Here is a 9,051-nt window from a genome sequence, read left to right on the forward strand (position 1 = left end):
CCTGCAAACCAAAAGGTCACAGGTTCAATTTCCAGTCAGGACACGTGCCTGGGTTGTGGGTCAGGTCCCCAGTTGGGGTATGTGAGAGGCAACCACATATTGATGTTTCTTTCCCTGTCTTTCTCCCTCCTATCCCCTCTCTCCAAAAATAAATACATAAGTACATAAATAAAGCATATCATGTAAATAGATGCAGAAAAAGCATTTGACAAAATTCAACATGTATTTATGATTAAAATACTCAATAAAATGGGTATAGAAGGAAAGCACCTCACCATAATAAAGACCATATATGACAAACTCTTACCTAATATCATACTCAATGGTGAAAAAATGAAAGCTTGTCCTCTAAATCAGGAACAAGACAAGGAGGCCCACTTTCACCACTGTTATTTTATATAGTACTGGAAGTCTTAGCCAGAGCAATCAGGCAAGAGAATGAAATAAAAGGCATCTAAATTGAAGTAAAATTGTCACTTTTTGCAGAGGACATTATTCTTTATATAGAAAACTCTAAAGACTCCACACACACACACACACACACACACACACACACACACACACACACACACAAAACGATTAGAAACAATAAATAAATACAGTAAAGTTGTAGGACAAAATAATAAATATACAAAAATCCATTGCATTCCTATATATTAACAATAAAATTTCAGAAAAATACATGAAAAAATTATTTTGCAATTGCAACAAAAAGAATAGAACACCTAGAAATAAATGTTAAAAGGGTGTGAAGGACCTGTATACCGAACATTATTAAAAGAAATTTAAGACTCAAAGAAAAGGAAAGGTATTCAATGTTCATGGATTTAAAGAATCAACATAGTTAAAATAGCCTTATCACCCAAAGCAGTAAACAGATTTAATGCAATCCTCATCAAAATTCCAATGGAATTTTTCCCCAAAAAACAACAATAAAATCATGAGATTTGTATGGAACCATAAGAGGACAACAAATACCAAATCAATCCTGAGACAAAAAGAACAACGCAAGAGGTTTCACACTACCTGACTTCAAGTTATACTATAAAGGTCCAATAATCAGAATGGCATGGTATTCGCAGAAAAAGAGACTCAGATCAATGGGACAGAATTGAGATCTCAGAAATAAACCCACAAATATTTGGGCAAATAATTTTCAACAAAGAAGTCAAAGACATACTATGGAGAAAAGAAAGCCTCTTCAATAAATGGTGTTGGGAAAATTGGAAAGCCAAATGCAAAAGAATGAAACTATATTGCTATTTGTCACCAATCACAAAAATTAACTCAAAGTGGGTCAAAGACCTAAATATAAGACCTGAAACAATAAAATACATAGAAGAAAACATAGACACCAAACTTATGGACTTTGGTCTTAGAGAGGATTTTATGAATTTGACCCCAAAGTCAAAGGAAGTAAAAATAAAAATAAATGAATGGGACTACATCAAAGTAAAAAGCTTCTGCACAGCAAAAGAAATCATGAAGAAAACACAAAGTCAACCAACTGAATGTAAGAAGATACTTGTAAACAACAACTCCAATGGGGTAAATATTCAAAACATGTAAAGAACTCACACAGATCAACAAAGACAAACAAACAATCCACTTCAAAAATAAGTAGAGGACCTAAACAGACCCTTCCCACTTAGACATAAAAAAGGCCAACAGATATATGAGAAGATGCTCAACTTCACTAGTTATTAGTGAAATGCAAAGCAAAACCACATGAGGTAGTAACTCACAACTCTTAGAATGGGTATTATCAATAAGACAAGTATTTGAGAGGATGTGGAGAAAAAGAAGCCCTCAATCGCTGCTGGCAGGAATTTAAACTGGTATAGCCACTATAGAAAACAGTATGGAGGTGTCTCAAAAAATTAAGAATAGATTTATCTTATGATCCAGCAATCCCTCTTGTGGGCATCTACCTAAGAATTTCAAAAACATTTATTTATAGAGATATATGTACTCCCATGATCATTGCAGTAATATTCACAACAGCTAAGACAAGGAAACAGTCTAAGTATTCAATGGAATACTGCTTAGTCATAAGAAAGAAGGAAACACTGCCATTTGTGTCAACAAAAGTGGATCTTGAGAGTATCACGCTAAGTAAAATAAGTCAGATGGAAAATGACAAGAACCATATGATTTCACTCATTTGTGATATAAAACAGAAAGAAGCAACAAACAAACAAAACAAACTCATAGACATAAATAACAGTGTGGTGGTTATCAGAGGGGAAAACGGGTGGTGGAGATAAAGGGGGTCAAATATATTGTGATGGAAGGAGAGTAGACTTTGGGTAATGAGCACACAAGGCTATAAACAGATAATGTATTATTGAATTGTACACTTGAAACTCATAATTTTTAACCGATGTCATCCCAATAAATTTAATTTAAAAAAGAAATGTCTCCAATAAGCAACCTAAAGTTCCAATTTAGGAAACCAGAAAAGTAAGAACAAAACAAACCCAAAGCAAGTAGAAGAAATAAGAAATAAGATTGGAAAGCAATAAATTGAAAAAGGAAAACAAATTTAAAAATAGGTAAAGCCAGAAGATGGTGGCATAGGCAGACATGGCTCGACTCTTCTCACAACCATATCAAAATTGCAATGAAAAATATAGAACAACCATCAGTAAGAACCATCAGAAATCAGGTGGGATGGAAGTCTGACAACTACTAAATTAAAGAAACCATATCCATCCAGACTGGTAGGAGGGGGGGAAATGTGGAACGGGCTGGTCCCACACTTGTGTGTGGTGGATAAAAATTCAGGAGGGATATTTCAGGAGCGAGGAGCCCAAGGCCCATACCAGACTCCCCAGGCCAGGGTTCCAGTGCCAGGAAGATAAGTCCCCACAACTTCTAGCTGCACAAATCAGCAGGGATTGAGTCAATGGAAAAAACTGCTGGATCCCCAAGCAGTTTCTCTGAAAGAACAGACACATGGACTCACCTACTCAGACTCACTCCCTCTGAGCTCCAGCACTGGGGTAGCAGTTTGAAAGGCACCAGTGGTACACAGGGGGAAAGTGAAGTGTGGCATCAAGGTGAGCAGAGGCCATTGCGCTAAACCCTCTCTCCCCACCACCACGGAGATGGCAAGCTGATGCCATACCTGAGACTCTATTAACCTGGGTAACAATGACCCACTTCAGAGATCCAGAGACTCAGCCCCATGCAACTTACAGGCCCATCCAAGCTGCTTTTCCATATGAATGGCTGGCCTTTGCTCTCGCTTTGCAACTTCCTAAATCCTCTCAAAAAAGTAACAGCAGGCTTCGGTGAGCACCAGACCTGGCACTAGCATCAGCCAGCTTAGATTCAACAGTTTGGCTTCACTTGGGCATCTCCAAGACCAGTGCAAGTAACAGACATCTGAGATTGCTTTATAGTTCAGGCAGGGTGCCCTGAGCAAAACAGATGGGGGCTGGCCTTGGCCTCCATCACCTGGGAAACCCCAGTGCTAGTGCTCCCAGTGGACAGCTACAGACCATGTCAGAGCACCACTACCCTGCCCCTGTACAGTTGGTCCTCCACAGAGGGAGGAGATTGCTGGTCAGTGGTCATGGCCAGTCCTTGCAGCTGACTGGCCTGGGTAAATCCCTCCCATTGATCTGCCAACAGCAACCAAGGCTCAACTACAAGAGGAGGGTGTACTCAGCCCACAAAAAGGGTGCACTTCAAGCACCCAGCTTAGGTGATAAGGGAGACTATGCCACTGGACCCTACAGGACACCTACTACATTAAGCCATGATATCAAGAGATAGAGTCAAAGAAGCTGTACCTAATATATAGAAACAAACTCAGAGAGACTGCCAAAATGAAGAGACATAGAAACATGGCCCAAATGAAAGAACAGATCAAAACTCCAGAAAAAGAACTAAACAAAATGGAGATAGCCAACCTATCAGATGCAGAGTTGAAAACACTGGTGATCAGAATGCTCAGAGAACTCATTGAGTTCAGCAAAAGCATAAGGGAAGAAATGAAGGCTACGCTAAGTGAAATAAAAAAAAAAAATCCACAGGGAACCAACAGAGAAGGGAAGGAAGTTGGGATTCAAATCAACAATTTGAAACATAGGGAAGAAATAAACTTTCAACCAGAACAGAATGAAGAAGCAAGAATTCAAAAAACATGGAGAGTATAAGAAGGCTCTGGGACATCCCCAAAAGGGTCAATATCCAAAATATAGGGATGCCAGAAGGAGAAGAGGATGAGAAAGAAATTGAAAACTTTCTTGAAAAAATAATGAAAAGAAACTTCCCTAATTTGGCAAAGGAAATAGACATACAAGTCCAGGAAGCACAGAGAGTCCCAAACAAGTTGGACCCAAACAGGTACACATCAAGACACATCATAATTAAAATTCCAAAGGTTAAATAGAAAGAGAGAATCTTAAAAGCAACAAGAGAAAAGCAGAGAGTTACCTACAAAGGAATTCCTATAAAACTATAAGCTGATTTCTCAAAAGAAACTTAGTAGGCAAGAAGTATTCAAAATGATGAAAAGCAAGGATCTATAACCAAGATTACTCTATCCAGCAAAGCTATCATTTAGAATGGAAGGGCAGATAAAGTGCTTCCCAGACAAGGTAAAGCTAAAGGAGTTCATTATCACCAAGCCCTTACTATATAAAATGTTAAAGGAACTTCTTTAAGAAAAAGAAGATCAAAACTGAACATTAAAATGATGACAAACAACTATCAACAATTAATCTAAAAAACAAAAACAAACTAAGCAAATAACTAGAACAGGAACAGAATCATAGGTACGGGGATCATTTGAAGGGTTACCAGCTGGGAGGTGGAAGGGGAAGAATAAGGGAAAAGGTACAGGGATCAAGAAACAAAACTGGCAGGTGCAAAATAGACAGGGAGATGTTAAGAATAACTTAAGAAATAGAGAAGCCAAAGAACATATATGCACAACTCATGGACATGAACTAAGAGTGGTGATTGCTGGAGAGAAGGGAGGGGCAAGGAGGAAAATATTGGAACTGTAATAGCATAATCAATAAAATATACTTTAAAATTTTTAGTAAAACCAAAAGTTGTTATTTTGAAAAGACCAGTAAAATTGATAAACCTCTCATAAGACTGACATAACAAGAGGGAAAACACATATGACCAATATCACAAAAGAAAGAGAGAATATCGTTACAGATCCCTGAGACATTAAAGGAAAAGAAAAGAACTGTTACAAACAACTCTTTACATGAAAATTTTGCAACTTAAGTGAAAATTGAACTGTTTTTCAAAAACAAAATCAAAAAAATTATCAAGGATGAAAGACCATCTGAATAAGTTTAGATCCACTGAAGAAATCAATTCTGTAACTAAACACTTTCTGAAAAAGAAATCTCCAGACCCAGACAATTTTATTGGTAAATTATACCAAACAAATACCATCACTTCCACACGATCTCTTCCAGAAAATAGAAGAGAAGGGAATATTTTCTAATTCATCATTATTTTTTTAAGTATTTTATTTATTTATTTATAAGGAGAGGTAAAGGAAGGGAGAAAAAGAGGGAGGGAAATATCGACATGTGAGAAAAACAGATAGGTTGTCTCTGGCACGCTCCCAACTGGAGACCCAGCCAGCAACCCATGCATGTGTCCTGACCAGGAATTGAACCAGCAACCCTCTGGTTCACAGGCCAGCACTCAGTCCACTAAGCCACACCAGCTGGAGTGGCCATCATTATCTTAATACTACAATCACATAGAGACTCTGTACAAAACACTACAGACCAATATCTCTCATAAGTATACACAGAAAATTTCTTAATGCAGTATTAGAAAATAAAAAGAGAACTATATAAATAGAATACACTATCACCAACAAGGTTTTCCCTGCCAAATAAAAAAAAAGGGTCTCTCTCTAAAATTTGCGACAAGACAAGGATGTCCACTCTCACCACTCCAATTCCACATCAGAATGAAGTCCTAATCACACAAGAAGTCAGAAAAAAAAAAGGACATACAAATTATAAAGGAAGAAATGAAATTAACCTTAATTGTATATGACATGATTGTCTGTGTAGAAAATCACAAGAAATCTACAAAGAAAATACTCCTAGAATTTATAAAATGAGTTTAGCAAAATCTCAGGTTGCAATATCAACACACACACACACAGACACACACACACATAACTATTGTATTTTTATATAGTAGAAATGAACAATCAGAAACCAAAAACTTTTAGTACCATTTCAATAGCATCCAAAAAAATCAAGTAGGTGGGTATAAATCTAAAATATTTTGTGTATGTATGAGCTATTATATTTAAATTATAGCTGCTGATGACAGAAAAAGAAAACTTTCAAACTGTATTGGAAGGCTCAACATCTCTCCCAAATTGATATGTAATTCTAATTCAACTCCTATTAAAAGAGCAACAAGATTTGTTGATCTACATTATTTGGGTCTTAAAATTCTTATCAGCAATGTTATTCCCAAGTAAACTTGAACGGTGTTATTTTATTCATAATTTGTCTGATTTTTATCTTGTTTTCCTTTTCTTTAACTTCTCCACATTCATATTTGCCTGTGTATTCCTTTTCTTTTTCCTTCGGTATTTTCTACTTCAGAAAAAAAATTCTCTCTTAATAGAATGATGGTTGTCACAAAAGAGGGAGGATTGGGGGATGGGCGCAAAAGGTGAAGGGATTAAAAAGTACAAATTGATAGTCAAAACAGTCACAGGAAGGTTAAGTACAACATAGAGAATATAGTCAATAATATCGCAATAACTATGTATGGTGCCAGTGGGCACTAGTGGGACCACTTTTTAAGGTATATGATTGTTTAAACACTATGCTGTGCACCTAAAAGTAATACAAACTAATATTGAATGTAAACTGTGATTGAAAAATAAAAAAATTTTAAATAAAAAACAATTTGTTGATCTAAACAAGCATAGTCAAAACAATCCTGAGAAAGAAAAATAAAGTTGGAGTATTCACACTACCTGATTTTAAGAATCACTGTAAAGCTACATTAATAAGACAGTGTATTATTGGTAAAGAGATATACACCCATACCAACAGAACAGAATAATAAGGACTGCAGAAAGGAATGCACATAAATATGGCCAATTTATTTTTAAAAGAAGTCCAAAGACAATTTATTTGAGAAAGAATCGTTTTATGTAATCGTGTTAAAAACGGTGAAAAGCCATATGAAAAAATTAATCTCCAATAAAACTTCCCATCTTATACAGATATTAACTCAATGTGAGTCACAAATCTAAAATAGATACACTATCAAATGTTGGAAGAAAACATAGGAGAAAATCTTCCTGACCCTGAGTTATGATATGACACCAAAAGCACATCCCTAAAAGAATTTTTTTAATGGTAACTTAGATTCTATAAATATTAAAAACTTTTGCTCTGTAAATAACAGTTAGAAAATGAAAAGATAAACAAGAGACCGAGAAAAAAATATTTTCAGATCACATATATGACAAAAGGACTGTATCCAAAATTTGTAAAGGACCCTCAAAACTAAATTATAGTAAAAACAACTCCGTGGATTGACCGATCACTCAAGAGAGTAGAAAGGACCAGCACTCCATCAGACCAATCAGCAGGCAGGAGAGTATTAGCTCCTTCTGCTAATCAGAGAAAACCTCCAATCAGCCAATAGAAGTAGAAAGCCAGGATGGGAGGAGGGGCCTGTGTGGTCTCCATGGCATCCGCAATGGGTTGCAGTGAGGGAAAAGCTGCAAGTAGCCGGAGCCAGATATCCTAATGGGGGTGTTTGAGAGGCACAGGGAGGGGATTTATGAGGGGACAGGTGGGAAGGCGTTAGAAGGGGAATAAGGGAGCAAGAGGACTTCATAAATGGGTGAAGAGGGTGTTATAAGTAGATAAGTTTAGAGGGGGCACAGCTTTAAGAGAGCAAAAAGGCTGTAATAAATGGATGCAGGAGGTGCCCAAAGAAGATCTTAGAGGAGCCCAGTGAGAGGTTATGGGGTCAAGGGGAAGGGGGAGCAGTTTATAAATCACAGCAGAACCAGACAGATTCGTAAGGACAAAGTGAGGGATATTATAAACAGGACAAGCAGAGAGCTGTTGGTGACATTAGAAGCTGCATGGGATGAGAGCTTTTTTATAGGGGACAGTGAAGGTTTTACAGGTGAAAAGTGAAACAGTGTTGAGTGAGGGTCTTCTTGGTAGGGTGTTTTATAGAGGCAAAGACACAGTTGCCTGGGTGACAATGAGGCAATTATAGGAAAAACATGTGATAGTGCATTAGTTGAGGTTTCAGGGAGGACAAGTGAGAGTCATCAGAGTCAGAAAGAGATTTGGGCAGACAGGATGGGGCCAAGAAAGACATGCTGCACGAGTCTGCAAGGCAGTTATAGAAGGCAGGAAGGAGATTATAGGAGACAAGGAACAGAGAAGAATTGTGGCAGGGGGGAAGGAAGGGACTGAAAGTTCTAGGGGACTGGGAGATATTAAAGGGGATAGGCAGTGGTTAAAAGGGATATGGTGAGAGTCTATAGAGTCAGTTAGAATTTTAAATGAAGAATTTAGAGGAGCTAACATTAGTGTGAAAAGGGATGAGGTCAGAGGGAATGGTAGAGTTCAGAAGTCCTACTAAGCTATAACCTATTTCCTACCCACAGGCATTTGAAATTTTGCCTGACAAACCCCCCAAAGATTACATGTGCCTGTCGATTTTGGCCTTCTTCTTATGTTTTCCCATAGGCATTGTAGCCTTGATCTTCTCTGTCCAGGTGGGAATCTGAATCATGCCAATCCTCACCCTCCCTTTCCTCTTCATCCTGGCCATAACCCTAACTCGAACTCTTTCTTGTTTCTCTCCTGTGGGTACAGTTCCCCACCCATGTTCATAGAGTTCCATAGTTTACCCCCATATAATAACCCTTTTAAGCCTATCTATTCCTGTTCTACCTCTCCCCTCAAATCAGACAAGGCACAGCAACAAATGGAATGAACGAGCCTTGGCAGCTGAGACCTCCCACCAAGTCTTCTACGTTGCAGTCTTGGGGATTGT

The sequence above is a fragment of the Furipterus horrens genome, unplaced genomic scaffold, assembly GCF_987537825.1.
Source record: "Furipterus horrens unplaced genomic scaffold, mFurHor1.1.pri manual_scaffold_13, whole genome shotgun sequence".
Lineage (NCBI taxonomy): Eukaryota > Metazoa > Chordata > Mammalia > Chiroptera > Furipteridae > Furipterus > Furipterus horrens.